Here is an 18,924-nt window from a genome sequence, read left to right as displayed (position 1 = left end):
CGCTATCCTCCACAAGCACTATGTGGACGATTACCTGGACAGCTTCAGAACGAATGAAGAGGCTATCGAAGTGGTCAACGAGGTTAAGCTGGTGCATTCCAGGGGCGGTTTCACATTACGTCAATTCTTGTAGAACGGGGTGGATGTGCTGCGGGGGATCGGCGAGATAACTGAGGATGTAGTTAAAAATCTGAGCTTGGAGAGAGGAGAAAACTCCGAGTCGGTACTGAGAATGAAGTGGCTGCAGAAAGGTGACTTATTTGTATTCACCTTTCCCATGCGAAGAGACCTCCAGAAAATTCTGGACGACGAACACATTCCCACCAAACGAGAAGTCCTCAAAATCGTTATGAGTTTGTTCGACCCTCTTGGTTTCATCACGTTCTTTCTCGTCTACGGAAAAATTCTGATGCAGGACATCTGGACTAGAGGAACAGGATGGGATGAACAGATTTCACAGGATATCTACGTGCGATGGCGACAATGGACGAAACTGTTCCCGGAACTGGGCGAACTACGAATCCAGCGCTGCTACTTTTAGACGCCTTTCCCGAAAACTTTCGATGGCCTTGAACTGCACGTTTTCGTGGATGCCAGCGAAGTGGCATATTCATGAATCGCGTACTTTCGTTTAGAAGTAGAGGGGAAAGTGCAAGTGCCATTCGTTGGTGCCAAAACCAAGGTTGGTCCGCTGAAAACACAATCGATCCCTAAACTTGAACTGATGGCTTCACTCGGTACCCGAATGCTAAGCACGGTAAAAGGACATCACTCGTTCCCGATTACCCGGCAGTTTATGTGGACTGATTCAACAGTGAGTCTCGCATGGATCAAATCAAGAGATCATCGCCGGTATCAACAATTCGTCGCAGTTCGTGTGGGTGAAATACTAATGTCGACCGAACCGGGAGATTGGAAACATGTTTGATCAAAACTCAACCTGGCGGATCTGGCAACGAAATGGAAACTTGGGCCGCAGCTTTCGATGAGTAATCCATGGTTTCGAGCACAAGACATCCTGCAGAAAGCTAGAGACCAGTGACCCGAAGAACAATCAATTCCTGAAACTTGCGAAGAACTTCGTCCCATCCATTTCAACCTGGGTCATTTCGCTCCGAACATCAAAGTATTTCGATTTAGTTCATGGACCAGACTGCATCGGTCAACAGCATATGTTTTCCGTTACCTCGACAACCTAATTCGGGAGAGCAAGGGCCGACATCTGGAACTCGGCATGCTCACCCAGGATGAGCTACAACGAGCTGAGTACGCGCTTTGGAGGATGGCGCAAATCGAGGCCTTCCCGGACGAAATCGCTGTACTAACGAAGTCCCACGGCTTAGCAAACAACCGTGTTGTTGACAAGTCCAGATCAATCTTTAAGACTTGGCCATTCCTAGATGACAACAAGATTTTACGGATTCGAGGACGAATCGGTGCTGCACCATATGCACCGAACGAAGCTAAGTTTCCCGTTATCCTCCCCAAACACAACCTAATTACATTTCTTATTGCAGACTGGTATCACCGCTGTTTTCGTCACGCCAACCGCGAAACCATCGTCAACGAGATTCGCCAACGCTTCGAGATCATCAAACTCAGGTCACTTGTGAAGAAGGTTGCCATGAACTGTATTTGGTGCCGCGTGATGAAAACGACCCCAAAGCCACCAGCCATGGCTCCGCTGCCAGAGATGCGACTAACAGCCTTTGTTCGACCATTTACTTTCGTTGGTCTGGATTACTTCGGACCGGTACTAGCTAAGGTGGGTAGAAGCAACGCAAAACGCTGGGTAGCTCTCTTCACCTGCCTGACAATGAGAGCCGTGCACCTGGAAGTAGTGCATTCTTTGAGCACGGAGTCCTGAATAATGACAGTACGGCGATTCGTATCGCGTAGAGGACCGCCCCGAGCGTTCTGGACGGATAATGCGACTTGTTTTCAAGGCGCAAGCAGTAAACTTAAGGCGAAAATTGAATCCACTACCCGAGCTCTAGCACTCACCTTCATCAGTGCGGAAACCAACTGGAAATTTATCCCACCGGCCTCCCCGCATATGGGCGGTGCGTGGAAGAGACTCGTTCGTTCGGTGAAAGTAGCGAATGGTGCAATCTGGGAAGCACCTCGCAAACCAGATGACGAGACACTGGAAACCATTCTTTACGAAGCAGAAGCGATGATCAACTCGAGGCCGCTCGGCTGACCAAGAAGCGTTGACGCCCAACCACTTTCTTCTGGGCAGTTCGACCGGTGTCAAGATCCTTCCGATGGAACCTCTGGGTCATGGTGCAACCCTTCGCAGCGGTTGGAAGTTAACTGAATACATCATGAACCAATTCTAGGTGCGGTGGCTGAAGGAGTATCTGCCGGTTATCACCCGGAGGAGTAAATGGTTCGTGGAGGCAAAAGACCAGGAGATTGGCGATCTGATACTGGTGGCTGGCGAAACGGCGAGGAACCAGTGGATTCGAGGCCGGATCGAGGATGTGTTCCCGGGTCGGGATGGCCGAGTTCGACAGGCGCTGGTACGGACATCATCGGGGACCCTGCGAAGACCAGCCACAAGACTGGCTGTACTGGACGTCGTAGAGAGTCGTGAACCTGATTTACGGGTTCGAGCTGTTCCAGATTATCATTATCATGCAACAATTAAAACCTAAATTCGTTTGTTGTGCTATGTGCACCGCGACTTAAGCCGCTGCGTTTGCAAATTCGCTAGTGGCGAGTTCTTTCAGGTCAACCTTAGAATTGTTGGTTGCGCATTTTTAGGTGTTTACCATTGTGGGGCTGTTCACGAACATTTATTACAATAAAATTATTTACAGCTTGAAGCTGACGATTATTAAAACTGTCCGCTTTCTCGAATTTGGGCTGCCCCACGAAAATTACCTCAACAAAAATGTAAAACAAGAATACATGGAAAAATAGAAGGGCTCAAAAACCTGGAAGAAATGGAAAAAAGAAACAACAAAAAATTAAAATATGAAGCAATAGAACAATAGAAAAAATGGAATGAATAGAAGCCAGATTATATGAAGAATAAAAGATTTCTTCGAAGAAAGGCCAAACAAATTATTTTAATTGCGAAAGTTAGTTAAAGATGAAAAAAAACTTACGGGCTCTCGTATTTAAATAATATTTTTAAGTGAACACGAGAAATTCTTCGTGGATTGTAATGTTCTTTCTTAATTAGTAATGGGATTTGACTTCGTCTCATCAGAATCCGACACTAACATACTGACAAGGCTGTTTCAAAGTGGGCCTCTTCCCCAACTCCGGGCCCGGGGGAAAACACACCGTTCCCCCTCCCCTCTCGGCGGCCCTGCTTCTAGTCAAATAGTCTCCCTTCCTGGAACCACCAGTGCACCAAGTGATAGTAATCGCAGGAGAACTCAACAACACTACATCCAACTTTTTTCAACTGGGCCACAACTAACGGCCCCTACAGAAATCAAACGAATAGCGATTCAATGGAATTCGAGGCCAATAAAGAAACCGTCTACAGCTTTTGCCTATTGAGATTAAAAATTCTCGCATACTCATTGAAAAAGTCATATATTATCAACAAAGAGATCTTTTTAAAAAGTTTGCTAGAATTGACCTGAAGAAACTAGATCGAATTTCATTATTATGATTTCAGTATCGTAAACTTTTCATCAATAAAGTACCATGCGTACGCACGAAAACACACAGCGCGATGGAGCCAAATCTGTAACGAATGCAACAGAACGTGCAAAACTTTGAACGGGATCAGGCACCAGTCAATTACCGCAACCAGCCAAACCCGTTCACCTACCAATCAAACTAAAAAATCAACAGAGACTTTTCACGCTCCGTCGCGAGTTTTCCTCTCACTTGGCTCTCTCGGGAAAACTTTACTCCGCCAGCTGTGATACCGTGCGTCGTTGATATTGGTAGCAGAGAGCAATCTTCGCTCCGCTCTCACGCGTTGCCGTGTTGTTGGTAGCAAACGTAACGAACGATAAGACACGCTGCTTCCAGCGAGATTCGTTCAGAACGCGTGTTTTGTTGTTGTTGTTGTTACTTTCAGCTTTGCGAGCGGCTCATTCGTTCCAGTAGATGTGATGTAGAGGTATGTACATCGTACCCAGCTGGAGCGGCACACTTTTCATCCCGACTGGCGAACACGGACCAGCTCAGGCAAAGTTTCGTCAGTAAGGGTGTTGCTTCCGATGCGTTCGCAACGTGCTGCCGGAAGCTGAAGCAGAACCGTGTCGGGTTTCGTTTTTTTCAGAGTGTTCCTTGTCCGGTGTGGTGTGCTGAGTGTTTGGATCAGCTTCAGGAGTAGCCCACTTCCCTCGGGATATGTGGGATCCGTTGGGGGATGGGCGAAAAAAAGAATGATAAGAAAGTGAACTGAGATAGTGTTGTGATTTCGGGACCTTGGGCTGATTACGGGTTTTTTTTTCGGATACGGGCCGTAAGACTACAATCGAAGGAAACGGGACATCGCTGTTATTAAATGCTCGTTGGTGGGAGACGACACTTTCGCCTGAAAGTATACTCCGTGTACCGTAGGATACAGACCAATCAAAACACCATCAAAAGCGAGTGTTTTGCGTTATATCATTAGGGACGGGCGTGTGCTGTGTGGGGTTGTTTTTGTTGTTGTGTTTTTTTTTTCATTTCGTCCTCTCGGTGCGTTGGGTGAGGCAGGAGTCATCTTTACTTTACTGCTATAAAGATGTTCCTAGAGCTAAGGATCCGGTACTAGGATCCGTATCGTGCGACGCTGACATCGCGGGAAATGGTGTGTGATGACACGGAGTCTCGCTAGACACAAAAAGCTACCCACAGGCATGCCACATAACAGTAGCTACGATGGTGGTCGTATGATGCGAAAAGGGACCACCGTACCCCATCTGTCGCCAGTTTGCTCCCAAGTGGCTACACTAGTGTATAAGTGATGATGTGACGAGTTTGCATTGTGCTGTCGCTTCAAGATCCGATTCTGGCGTTGATGGGGGACAGAATCAACTTTAAAAGGGGTGCTCGGGGAAAAGTACAGACGGACGGCTGGAGGATGAAACGTTGTGAAATAATTAGAAAGTGCACTTTCGTAATGATTCCGTGGTAAAAGTTTTGCGAATGTGACACACATAGGTGGATGAGAGAATATTTTCGAAAATAAATTTATCAAAGTGAGTGATATTTCAGCGTCACCTGTGACTTGAGGGTTCCGTAAAATTTAAGCTTCAACACAATCTAATTTTGAGCACGCGAGCAATACGGTTCCAGAATAAGCAGATTGAGTGTTTATTGTTGTAAAAGAAGCAGCGAATATTAAGAAAAACAACCGCAAAAAAAAGTTGCCGTGTTACGACAAACGGAGAGTGAAAGTGGTTTAACGAGACAAGCATTGCCATTGAGACAAAAACTTTACGAGAGCCAGGCGTACAGTCGTGGCGGTTCCAGTCTGCAAGAAAACAGGCAACGTCGAGCATACGAGAAGTGGACTTGTAGTGTTGTTTTGCCGCGCTTTTTTTTGGGCCGGAAATTGTGCGCGAGTGATTTTTCCGCTACTGTGTTGCTGGAGATCGTCCATCGCGAGGATCGGTGTAAGTGCCGGATTTTGTTTTCGCGTGGCAAATTAAACGGATTTGAGGGCTCAGCAGGAAAATCGTTCTGTTTGGGTGCGGTAGGATTCTCCGAAAGGTAAATAATATGTAATTTTATTGAACGATTGAGAGTTTGAAAAACTATCTTAAGGCTTTAATTAAGATTATGAATCATATCACATCAACATTTCGAAATTTAAAGCGCAGAGATTAACTGACTCTTTTGAATACCATGTTACTGTAGGGTGACCATATCAGGCGAGTAAAAAAACCAGGACAATCGCAGGGGGCCTGCCTCTCCCCGTTTCCTCTCCATCCGCTGTTCCTTCCCCAAAGGTTCTCGGCAGTTAAAAAGTTCTGGGGTCTGACAGGCAGGGCTTCGGCAGTAAAAAAGTTCTAGGGGTACGTGGAAGACCTCCGCCAGAAATTTTTTTAAAAGAATTCCACCACCGAGCACTTTTTCGGATTTAAAACCGTGCAGTTCTTGCTACACCACCATCAGCGAAACTTTCCTGTTGTTGTTGAAGAACTCGGCAATCCTGAAATGAGCGGATGATATGAAATATTTTAAGATCGTCTGTGCTGGTCCACGAAGAGTTTTCAGCACTAAATACACGCCATTGAAGGAAAGCAGAAACATCAACGGTCCCAGGTAGCTTATCTGCACTATATCTGGCAATCTCCAATGATAACCATTATCTCACGATCTGAGAGCTAGGATCGAAGCAGCTGCAAAACCTAGCGTTGATTCCAAATTTCTTTATTTTATATGAAAACCGGCGGATATATTTTTTTCGAGAGTTGTCCTACTGGAGCTGTACAGCTAGGTTCTCGGAAGGGCTCCCCGTCAGAATCAAATACTAGAATTTGCAGACGAGACAGGCAATGTCGCCCACTAAAACACTGCATTAGGCCAATTGTAGCGGGCCGTGATTCTGAATGTGATATTCATTGTACGGTTCAGGTATGTGCGGGCGTAGGGACTCGCGATCGCGTGTATCATCGCAAAGAGCTCGAGCATTTGTACGTCAACGTACTCGATCGCGCGTGCGTTTGTATGTCGCGTGTGCTAACGTGTATGTAACTTTGCGTGTATGAATTCTATTTTATAACCGTGTGCCTTTCGCATATTCGCGTGTGTTCTTGGATAATCGAGCGCGGACCGTGAATCAAGTACTTTATTTTTTGATGTACTGCTAAGATGCTAAAAGAGTGTGAGATCTTCCATATCACTAGAGTGCCCGGTGATGTCGCCATTAAAAACGTGTTGTCTAGTGGCTATGTGCTTTATTTTTTTTATTAGTCCTACTGAATGTATGGATTTAAGCTATTAGGACAGAGAGTGATGGTTTTCGGACGTGACCGATTAATGAGCGCGCGAAAACAGACGTTTGTAGGTTCGTGTTTGAGACAGCGTTTGAAACATCATGAGTGCTAAAACGTTCTCCTTATTACCGGGGTGTTATTAACTTTGCGCGAACGCGAACGTAGGTGTGCGTTTTTAATCGCAAAGGGCTTAAGCGTTCGTACGTTAACATGTTTGTCACGTGTGCTCGCGTTCATGCGACTTCTCGTGTACGAGACTGGATTTTGTAACCGTGTGGTATTTCCTATATACACGTGCGTTCTTGGATGGTGACGCGGACCTTCATTCTGATAGTTAGTTTTTGGTATACAATTCACATTCTGACAGGGATTAAGTTACCCCATATCACTAGAGTCCTCAGTCATGTCGCCATGTAACATGGTGTCCAGTGGATATGAGAGCTTTCTTTTTTTTAATTGATCCAATTGAAGGCATTTTCACAACATGAACACCGCTGGGAATACTTGGAGTTTCGACTGTTATTTTCGATTGTTTTGCTTGCTTATATCGCTGGCAAGGTACAAGTAGACAGAAGACTGTATGAATGTAGAAACGCACATTTGATTCACTACACAGTTATCAAGCAGAGCGATTTTAGCTTCCGATCCGATCAAGATGCAAAGGGGTACTGATGAGGTACCGGTATTGATCCTAAATGGGCTTCATGGACACCAACTCGAGAGAGCGCTCAATGAAGTTATTCCACGATAGTTATTGATGATTCGCTATTTTGTTTTTTTTTGGAAAGGATTTCCAGTAAGACGATAAAATACCAACTCAAGAAGAAGCTGAGTCACCAAAACGTACACATGTCTTCTCAGAGGTAGCAAAGGGAATTCTCGTTTCAATTTCCATGTAATAAAGCAAGTGAAACGTGAAGTAAGGAGGCAGTTTCGAATGGAACCATTAAATCTTCATTCGTGAAAATTTATTTATATTTAGATTAAAATGTCGGCCATGTTGCATGCGCCATTTTGAATTTTGAAAATCTGACATCAAAATCGTAATCTGCGCCCCAAAAAACCATGGTATGCATCATTGCAGATCAATCGAAACCATTTTCGACTTTTGGCCAGGTTTTTAGGGAAAACCGCTACTGTGCATTTTACTTTGACGCGTATTCCATATTGAAAAGCATATTTTTGAAATTCTTCAGGCGATTGGCCGAAGTAAATATCCCCTGCATTGACCAGATACACAAAGTTTTACTTTGGATTATCTCGTCAAAAATAAAAATATTTGATGGCTATATTTGCACTACAAATAGTAGCGCTAACTTACCCCGCGTGCGTCACCACCATCTTACTTCAACCGCATATTTTACAACAAAACTATTTAAAAAAAGCTTTAATTCATGGATAGATTTAATATCTATACGAATGCTTAAAGCTCTTTTTACGCGCTATCGAAAAATAAAATCTATTGGGAAATAGATTTAAAATCACCATAAATAAGACAAAGTGTTTAAAATTTAAAAAATTTACTTGGCATGCTCGAAAAAACAATATCGCCCACAACTTTTACAAAACAAAATGCAACAAAAACACATTGGGTAATGGGTTTCACATAACTTGAGGTACATAATGAGAGGCAGCGCTGTCTGTCTAATAGAAACAAAGACAAAGGGATTCCGCCAACTTACCCCAACCAACACCAACTAGCCCCGGGCTCCCCTAATATTTAATTAACTTAATCAACATGAGTTCAATGTTATCTTCATGTGATTATACTGGTGGAATGGGTTTGGAAGTGGAGCGGGGTGGGGTTTAGTAGCGTGGGAGTGGAGGATGTGTCAGAAATCCTTCATCTTATTTCGGTATACGGAGTTCATGAAGGAAATGCGAATGTGAGGATGGTCTAAAGGGAGAGGAGTGATGAAGGAGCGAGGTGTGATGGCAAGGTTGAGAAGGGGGGGGGCGTGTTACGACACAATACTCAATCGCAAATGTAGCCTTTCATTTGAGACTTGGTTTGAGAACATCGGTCCAGTCATCACCGAAGAACCGATGTGACTTAAATTGCGGAATATGCCCGGAATCGGCGATACTGGACAATATATCCAAAGAATTTTTGATTGACAATCAGTGATCTAGACTTGCGAATCGTAGTAATTTGTGACCATTTCAATAGTTTTTAGCCTCTGCGGTGTTACGATTGTACCGATTTATATGGGAAATTCCAGTGTAACCTTACTAACCAACCTGTAACTCCGGAACCAAGAGTCAGAGCCGAATGAAATTCAGCAGCAGTCAACGGCATTACTGTATCTTTCATTTGAAATGAAGTTTGTAAAAATCGGTAGAGAATTCGCTGGGTAATATGGGTGTGATATTAGCTTAGGAACTTGGCGAGTTCCCCAGAGGCATCCTGAACCGTCATAGTTGGCCAATGTGGTCAAAGCTTCTTTGATTTATCATTAGTGATCCAGACCTGCAAACTAGAGTTATGTAAAACCCATCTTAATATGTTTTACGTCATTTGGACATCATGGTTGTGCCAGTTTATATGGGAATTTGCTGTGTGACCGCACTTTTCAACCCGTAACTCCGGAATCGGAAGTCGGATCAACTAAAAATTCAATATCAGCTTATGGGAGCGTTATAGCTTTCAGATGAAACTAAGTTTGTGAAAATCGGTTTAGCCATCTCTGAGAAAATTGTGTGAATTTAAATGACACAAACACATACACACACATACATACATTTGCCGATCTCGACGAACTTAATCGAATGGTAAATGACACTCGGGCCTCCGGGCCTCGGGTGAAAAGTCGATTTTTTCAGTGGTTGCATAGCCTTTCTTTATATGAGAAAGGCAAAAATGACGAACCTGTTTAAGTTGCACGACACAACCCTAGTAACATAGTTTTATGGTAGTATTATAGCCAATCATAAAGCTTTGATTGCACTTGTAGCGTGCTATAAAACTTTTATTGTTACTTGGGAACATATTCTTCTGCACAGACTTCACATTGAAAAAACAGCGAACAATATTGCAAACTTTATCAGACAGTTATGTTGTTATGGGCAGTAAAGCAACCTACCGCCTTAAAGTTGCTCTGGAAGCTCTCTATTTCATCTAAAATTTACCGCCTAAAATCATCCTCTACTGGAACAATGGGTCACTGAAACTGCCGACACCGTACTTCAGTAGATACACTTAAGACAAACTCGAATCGGTGGTCACACCATTGATCTCAACTTTGTGTGCGGGTATGTAGAGGCGGTGGTTCATCACAAAGGACCTGTAGCTAGTAACATCATTTGCTTACTTTAGACTAAACGTTACAATTTGGAGATTATACGGCCTAAGTTATATTTCTGTATTAGTTTTTTTATCGAAATCTTACACGTACAATACTCTCTAATATTGTCAAAAATATTGAACGTGTAAGGGTTGCTTTTGATCCGAAAAAAGATATTATATGGTCTGACCGAGTTACAATGCCTATGATTTTAAAATTCGATGACGAATCTCGTTTAACATCCATCAGTTGGATTACTTAAAAAAAGTTTACTTATGCACGGAAAAAAATCCGTTAATAAAGTAATGAAAAAAAAAATAAAACGATTTCATGAACTTAACGATTTACGAAAACCGTGATAAAGTCTTCGAAATTATGATTAATAAACCTAGTATTCGTGAAACATTTTGTTTTTCCAAAAAACTAATTCACCCCGAATATATACATGTCGTTACATTGCAATGTTTCTTTGAGTTACTGTGGTTGTTTCCTGGACATGTTTAGCTTTTGTTATGATTCTGGTTCACTATTTCCCGTTGCATGTCATGAGTTTACTGTCAGATTTTTCTGTCAGAATAGCGTGATTTATGTTCATGATTTCAGGATCTTAGTCGATATTTTCATTGTTTCCATTCACGTCATCGTAATATAATGAGTAAAGTGATTCATGTTCATGATTTCAGGATCATAACCATAATTTTTGAAATTTAAACCACGAGCAATGTGATTTACGTACATGATTTCACGATCGTAGTCACGATTTTCGTAATTTTTATTCACGTTATCGTAATATTTTATTCACGAATAGAATGATTTATTATTTATGATTTCAGGGTCTTATCAGCGATTATTGATATTTTTGTCAAGAGTAGTGTGATTTCCCAAGCAACACTTGCAACATGTAATGGCTGCGGTTGGTTGCATTACCATAAACTTTTGCTGGTGCGCTTTTTTAGTTGCTAAATCAGTTGAATAATGGTTTATGTACGCTTCTTTTCAACGAATTTTGTTGTAGAAACTGCTAGTCAACAAGCGGTGCTGCTTGGGTTATGTTAATGATTTCATGATCATACTCACAATTCTCGTAATTTACATGCACGTTATCGTGATATTTTATTCTTGAGGTTACTTTCTAATTTGACTTTCGAATTTGAGACCTGAAGTGATTTGACTCATACCAACAATTTTATCATGAAATTCGTAATTTCACTTCGCCTTATCGCGAGATGTTATTTTTTGGCAGGGGACTATGGGATTTTTTACTTGGAGTAACGTGACAATAATAATTGGAACATAAAAGTGTGACTGATTCGCGGTATCTTATTCATGAACTATATCACGAACATGATTTGTTACTCTATCATGTATCTTGGTGCTCAGTGCAGTTTACGTTTCTTGTCCAGACATCACACTGAAGCTTAACAAATGAATATCGATGTTCAAGGTCCTAATATTTTTCTTATATTACTAGTCGCTAGCAGCTGAACATATAAGACATTTCATAAAATAGTGCATGGAACAAACATGATTCCATGCACAATTCTCCAAATTTTTGAAACATTTCACAGGAAAGTTTCATGACCTACATGATTGGGCCACCCAACATGGCTTCATGCCTAAACAGTCAACTACTACAAACTTAGTGTCTTACACACCTTTCATCAGTCAATGTTCGCAAGCAAGACGACAGGTAGACGCAATGTCCACCGACTTCTCCGCGGTATTTGACAAAATTAATCACTGTTTCAAAATTAAGTAGACTTGGATTCAATGGCTCTTTTCTGGGCTGGCTTTGCTCGTACCTAATCGAACGTGAAATGGCAGTGGAAATTGGAGACCATGACATCACCATTTGCCGCTTGCTCGGGAGTTCCTCAGGGCAGTCATCTCGGACCTTTCATATTTTTGCTCTATTTAAACGACCTAAACTATTTACTGAAATGCATGAAACTATCGTTTGCTGACGACTTCAACTTATGTCAGCTTATCGGAATGCCAAAGACGCTGAATTCTTGCGGTTCCAGTTAGATGTATTCACCAATTGGTGATATTCCAATAGATTGATGTTTATTGCCTCCAAGTGTTCGGTTATATCTTGTACTCTCAAACACCCGAAAGTTCTCAAACTGGAATCATCCGTTAAAGATTTGGGAATCTAAATTAAAACTAAAATTCATGCACCACATTGAGTACGCTATTTCTATAGCCTCTAAGCTGTTAGGATTCATTTTTAGAGTCACTAAGAACTTTACCAACAAATATTGTTTAAAAGCACTCTACACGCGAATATGGCAATGCAGTCTGGGCACCTTATTACCAAAATGATATTCAACGCATTGAAGCTATTCAGCGCAAATTTGTTTGTTTCGCACTTCGTCGACTCCCATGGAGGGACCCACTGAACCTGTCGAGCTACATAGATCGCTGTAAGCTTATTGACCTCGATCTTCTGTCTGTACGCCGGGATGTTTCGATGGTCGTTTTCATTGCCGATCTACTGCTCCGAACTTCTACACATTTTGCACATCAGCATTCGCCGCCGTAGTCTTCTTTTCAGCATCCCGGTAGCCATAACAAATTATGGTTATGACGGACTTTTCGGCAGTATGTGTCGTCATTTTAATCGCTGTTCCAATATTTTCGACTTACATTTGTCCCGTAATGCTGTCAACAAATCGTTTCTAAGATCATTATCTTGTTAGTTGTAGTCTGGTGCTAGTTCCTAGTTATTAAAATTATGCTATTAGTTTTAATTGTAGTTACAGGTGTCGATATGTATCATTTGGATGTCTGTTATCTTAATATAACAGAAGTGGAGGATTTATGCCTGCTGGAGAGTTAAAATAAAATGCAACTCCCTGCTCTCCAAATAAACACATAAAATATATAAAAAAGGGTCTTTAGTGTTTCGGGTTCTCCTCATCAGTAACTATCACCAGTCTTTGGGCTAGCTAGACGATTAGGTATCTTGCCCTCCTGCACGAAAAAAAAACAACTAAATTTTTTTGCATTGAAAATAGTGTTCTATTGGCGCTCTATATTGATGGCTTTGCCCGAAAAAAGGCTGGAAAATTTTTTTCGAAAGATTTTCGTAAGCTTAGTTCCCGCATTTTTTATAAAAGTCATACATTTTTCAAAATTGAACAAAGCTTTGTTAAACTTGATCCGACTGATGTGCTGATTGAACTCAATTTTCCATTGTCTGAGGAAATAGTTAGCCTGACGTCATTCCCAACGACTTTTAATCGAAACTGCCTTGTCAAGTCAGCAAAACTTCTCATGTGATTACCTATACCTAAATGAATAAACAGTAAGCTTCATGGTAACATTACTTTTACTGGTCCTCCCAATTCACGAATGACCTTGCGTTATCGAAGGGAAATACGTGCACCTCCAGTTCGTATATATAAAAAATAAAAAATATCCTTTAAATCTGAAGTCTTTCAGGGATATTGGAATATAGACTACTCACCACGGCATATTCCTTAACAATACTGCTAGCATTGACAACTGCCACAAGAGAAGCAAAACTACAGCCACCACTAGCTCGCCCGACTAGCAGAGAACGAGTGGCACTGCAAAAAAAGGAAAGAGTGACTTATATTTATGGCTTCACAACGTTTGATTGAGTCACTTAGTTGCTCCGAATTGATTTTAGGATTTTGCGGATTGTTTGGAGATAAAACCACTAAAATCAATCAATAATTAACACAGTAATGGGCGTTCGAAATCGTGACGCAAATAACGTGACATGAATAGATTTTAGATTTAAGATTGATACGTAGTCCTAGATAGTGCAGTGAGACATTTTTATTGGTAGAATCAAGTTCGCAGGAACACATTGCTTGCCATACCAGCACTTTTCGACTAAATCTTTCTAATAAAGTGACCTATCCAAAACTTTAATTTTCACTTCATTTTCAACGCACGTTATTTTGGAAACGGAGAATTAAAACTGTACAAAAAAGCAAATAAATACAAAGTTACAGTCAACCGTCACAAACACGTTCAACACAAATGTATGTGAATAGCTTATTTTCAACACAGTCTTAGATGGCCTTGAAAAATGTTATACGTGTAATTCTATAGCTCCTGCTTCGGTGATTTGTGTTTGGTGATATTTTCCCTGGCGAGAGTGGGCTCATTAAGTCGGATAACGCTTTTTACAGAAACTGTGTTAGAATATCAGCATTTTCCCCTTAATACGATTCGCGTAAGCTAAAGCGTTATTGTTTCAATATCGGTAGGCGTAGCCATCTTCTAACCGAGATAAATTGTTTTCCGCATGAAATGCGCGGAATGCTTCGTTTGCCTTCTTTCGAAAAAATTGTATTGATCGGCCGTTTTGCGTGCTCCAAAACATGTTTGCCAACTACCGCTTCTCCCCCCGGAAGGCTCATTACAAATGTATATCTTGAATAGCTTAAATTAATTTTGATTTTTGTGTTTCGAATTCATCTCGTCAGTATCTAGCACCAACTGGGTGTCTAATTAGACGATGTTGAGTAGCGTATTTCTTGGTTTGCAGTTTTTCATTACGGGACTGATATGCATTTATAGACAGTGTCACTGCGACGGGATCGCTTCCTATGATGCAAGCATTTCTGCCAAATGTTTATTAGGGGAGACTGAGGAGACTCGATCCCCGGGGAGACTTGATTCCATCATCGTAACTCAAAGGCGGATCAGTATACATTAATCGAATATTCTAGAAAGTTGCGTAGTATTATCTGAACATAAATTTCTTTAATACAAAAAAAAAGAAATTGGACATGTGCAACCGAATTTTTACCGAAAAAAAATCTCAGAAGAACTGAAGAAGATTTATTTTCTAAATTTTCGAACTTTTATGCAATTGATAAAATCACCCATTTAAATTTAAATCACATATTATACTTTTGCATACAGTATTACAGGAGAATGTCAATTATATGAATAGGTTATGATTGAGCTGATTTTTTTATTCAACTATATTTTTATTAGTGTACATGTACCGGGCTTTACTTCCCTTCCGAAGGAAGACGTGGCCACAGATTTTTCACCTCAGAAAATCTTAACTTCCTCGGCTGGAATTGAATCCAGACCTGATGGGGTAAGTGACGGTCACGCTTATCACTCTACCACCGGCGCCGTCCATTATGGAAGTAAATATTACATAGAAAAATTGATGTACGGTTCTCGGATTACAACTGATTCGCACTAGAGTACCTATTTTCTTTCAATTTCATAGCCATTCCAATGTAATATCCATAAAAACCAAACGGAGTAGAACTTCGGGGAGCAATCACAAAAAGTTGAAATTCATTTTCAGTTTGCATCATGTGTTTATTTTTAATCAACTACAGCTACATATATTGTTCGACATCATGTATCTTTAATGGAGACACATCGTACCTTGTAAACAGTAAAGTAGCAAGCGCTTCCATAAATCCAATTTAAAAACAAATTGAATCAAAACATTAACCGACTCAATTCCCTACAGCTGAAAACAAGCATTTAAAAATGCGGAAAGAGTTTCTCATCTTTAAGAATAAACACCAAACGTTCGGAAGCGCGCTTCCCATTCAAAAACTATACGACTTCTTAAAGCAGACGTGATTCCCAATGGCTAAATCCATTCAACCCAACCTTCCTCAAGGTACCGCTACCTGACCACTTGCAAAACCCGGCACTAAATAACTATAGTTGCCGACAGAATCTGCAATGTGAGAAACTTTGTTCAGCTTAATTTCAACCCTAAAAACAAAGCCATTCCAGCCAATCTTTATAGGCGAACTGTAGTGTTCATATACGGGCGGAGGGATCAAAGGCGAAGCTGAAATCAAATATTGTGTGTATTTTTACGACTTGAAGGAACGGAGCTACCATCTGATTCCGCCCGGTACAGTGAAAGGACGTTCTGGATGAACGTCATAAACAATGAAAATTGCGATTCGATTCCTGTTAGTATGAAACTTGAAGTCGTTTGAATACCAATTTCGATGCTGTATTTTTGTTTTAATATGCCTATTGATGCACTCGGATCTTGATTGGATAATTAAATTAACTTAATTAAAAAAGGATTGGTTAAAGAGGACTAGCCACAAAATCGTCGAACGATTTGTTTTGGAGTTCACAAAAATAACTTAATTAATAAAAAGCTACAAAAACATCCCGGAAACCTGGCGAGATTTACAAATAAGCGCAAAGGATTACTTTTATAAGTTTTCCTTTGCTTCCAACAGCGACAGCAGCTTTGCCTCCGAGCGAAAGCTGTTCTAAGCGTAAGTCCAGGAACCCCCAGTAAAAAAGCGAAATATGTTCGTTCGACGTCAACACGCTAGCCCTTCAGACCACCCCACACCAGCTCCCCTACCTCGCACACACACACACACACGTAGAAGTAAACAGCGACCTGTTTCAATAATAAAAAGTGACATTTTGTAGCGAAACGACAAGGCGGACGTGTTCGCTTCTTTTATGTTTCCTGTCGTACGGAACCATTAGAGTAATAATTGTTGGAAGTTTTCGTTTTTTTTTTCGTCTGAGTTGTGAGCTATGCTCTCGATTCGGGGTATGCTGTTGCTGCTAATTAGGATTCTGTCTTTTCGGAATACATAATGGAATTGTGTTTTGGTTATTGTTGGGGTGCAAAGTTTTGTGTCGTTTGGAGTTGTTTTGCCCTGGAACTCGTTATCTGGCCTCTTTGCATTAACTAGCATAAGCATAATTGAGTTTGAAGAGAGTTAAACAATGATGCTGTTGGGTCATTCCACGGGAAGTATCCGAGAAAAAGTTTCAACGTGCCAACGACGTTCTAGGATTTGGACTAATTTAGGAGAAATTATTCAGTTTGCGTCAATCCATTATTCCGAGGAATCATCCCCCTCCAGACTAACTGCCAAAAACCCTTTACACCCAGTACTGGAAACTCTTCTAGTTCTTCTAGAAATCTAAAATAAGTAGTGTTGTCCAAGATACTTAGAAGTCAAAGAACGAAGAGAACGAAGAGAGCGAACAGAACGAAAAGAACGAAGAGAACGAAGAGAACGAAGAACGAGGAATCATGAATCATGAATCATGAATCATGAATCATGAATCATGAATCATGAATCAAGAATCATAAATCGAGAATCGAGAATCGAGAATCGAGAATCGAGAATCGAGAATCGAGAATCGAGAATCGAGAATCGAGAATCGAGAATCGAGAATCGAGAATCGAGAATCGAGAATCGAGAATCGAGAATCGAGAATCGAGAATCGAGAATCGAGAATCGAGAATCGAGAATCGAGAATCGAGAATCGAGAATCGAGAATCGAGAATCGAGAATCGAGAATCGAGAATCGAGAATCGAGAATCGAGAATCGAGAATCGAGAATCGAGAATCGAGAATCGAGAATCGAGAATCGAGAATCGAGAATCGAGAATCGAGAATCGAGAATCGAGAATCGAGAATCGAGAATCGAGAATCGAGAATCGAGAATCGAGAATCGAGAATCGAGAATCGAGAATCGAGAATCGAGAATCGAGAATCGAGAATCGAGAATCGAGAATCGAGAATCGAGAATCGAGAATCGAGAATCGAGAATCGAGAATCGAGAATCGAGAATCGAGAATCGAGAATCGAGAATCGAGAATCGAGAATCGAGAATCGAGAATCGAGAATCGAGAATCGAGAATCGAGAATCGAGAATCGAGAATCGAGAATCGAGAATCGAGAATCGAGAATCGAGAATCGAGAATCGAGAATCGAGAATCGAGAATCGAGAATCGAGAATCGAGAATCGAGAATCGAGAATCGAGAATCGAGAATCGAGAATCGAGAATCGAGAATCGAGAATCGAGAATCGAGAATCGAGAATCGAGAATCGAGAATCGAGAATCGAGAATCGAGAATCGAGAATCGAGAATCGAGAATCGAGAATCGAGAATCGAGAATCGAGAATCGAGAATCGAGAATCGAGAATCGAGAATCGAGAATCGAGAATCGAGAATCGAGAATCGAGAATCGAGAATCGAGAATCGAGAATCGAGAATCGAGAATCGAGAATCGAGAATCGAGAATCGAGAATCGAGAATCGAGAATCGAGAATCGAGAATCGAGAATCGAGAATCGAGAATCGAGAATCGAGAATCGAGAATCGAGAATCGAGAATCGAGAATCGAGAATCGAGAATCGAGAATCGAGAATCGAGAATCGAGAATCGAGAATCGAGAATCGAGAATCGAGAATCGAGAATCGAGAATCGAGAATCGAGAATCGAGAATCGAGAATCGAGAATCGAGAATCGAGAATCGAGAATCGAGAATCGAGAATCGAGAATCGAGAATCGAGAATCGAGAATCGAGAATCGAGAATCGAGAATCGAGAATCGAGAATCGAGAATCGAGAATCGAGAATCGAGAATCGAGAATCGAGAATCGAGAATCGAGAATCGAGAATCGAGAATCGAGAATCGAGAATCGAGAATCGAGAATCGAGAATCGAGAATCGAGAATCGAGAATCGAGAATCGAGAATCGAGAATCGAGAATCGAGAATCGAGAATCGAGAATCGAGAATCGAGAATCGAGAATCGAGAATCGAGAATCGAGAATCGAGAATCGAGAATCGAGAATCGAGAATCGAGAATCGAGAATCGAGAATCGAGAATCGAGAATCGAGAATCGAGAATCGAGAATCGAGAATCGAGAATCGAGAATCGAGAATCGAGAATCGAGAATCGAGAATCGAGAATCGAGAATCGAGAATCGAG

The 18,924-nt window shown here is 41.4% G+C and overlaps 1 protein-coding gene across 1 annotated transcript in view; it reads left to right on the top strand.

Moving 5' to 3' along the window:
* Window positions 1-4,192: 4,192 nt before the first annotated feature.
* LOC131692132 (5-hydroxytryptamine receptor-like) overlaps window positions 4,193-18,924 on the top strand; it is a 589,846-nt gene continuing 575,114 nt past the window's right edge. Inside the window, exon 1 of the mRNA XM_058979004.1 lies at window positions 4,193-5,676. The gene's annotated coding sequence lies outside the window, so the exon portion shown is untranslated. The remainder of the gene's footprint in view (window positions 5,677-18,924) is intronic.

This window comes from Topomyia yanbarensis, chromosome 3, assembly GCF_030247195.1.
Source record: "Topomyia yanbarensis strain Yona2022 chromosome 3, ASM3024719v1, whole genome shotgun sequence".
Taxonomy (NCBI): Eukaryota; Metazoa; Arthropoda; class Insecta; order Diptera; family Culicidae; genus Topomyia; species Topomyia yanbarensis.
The sequence above is the reverse complement of the archived record's forward strand: the minus strand, read 5'-3'. Positions and strand labels throughout refer to the sequence as shown.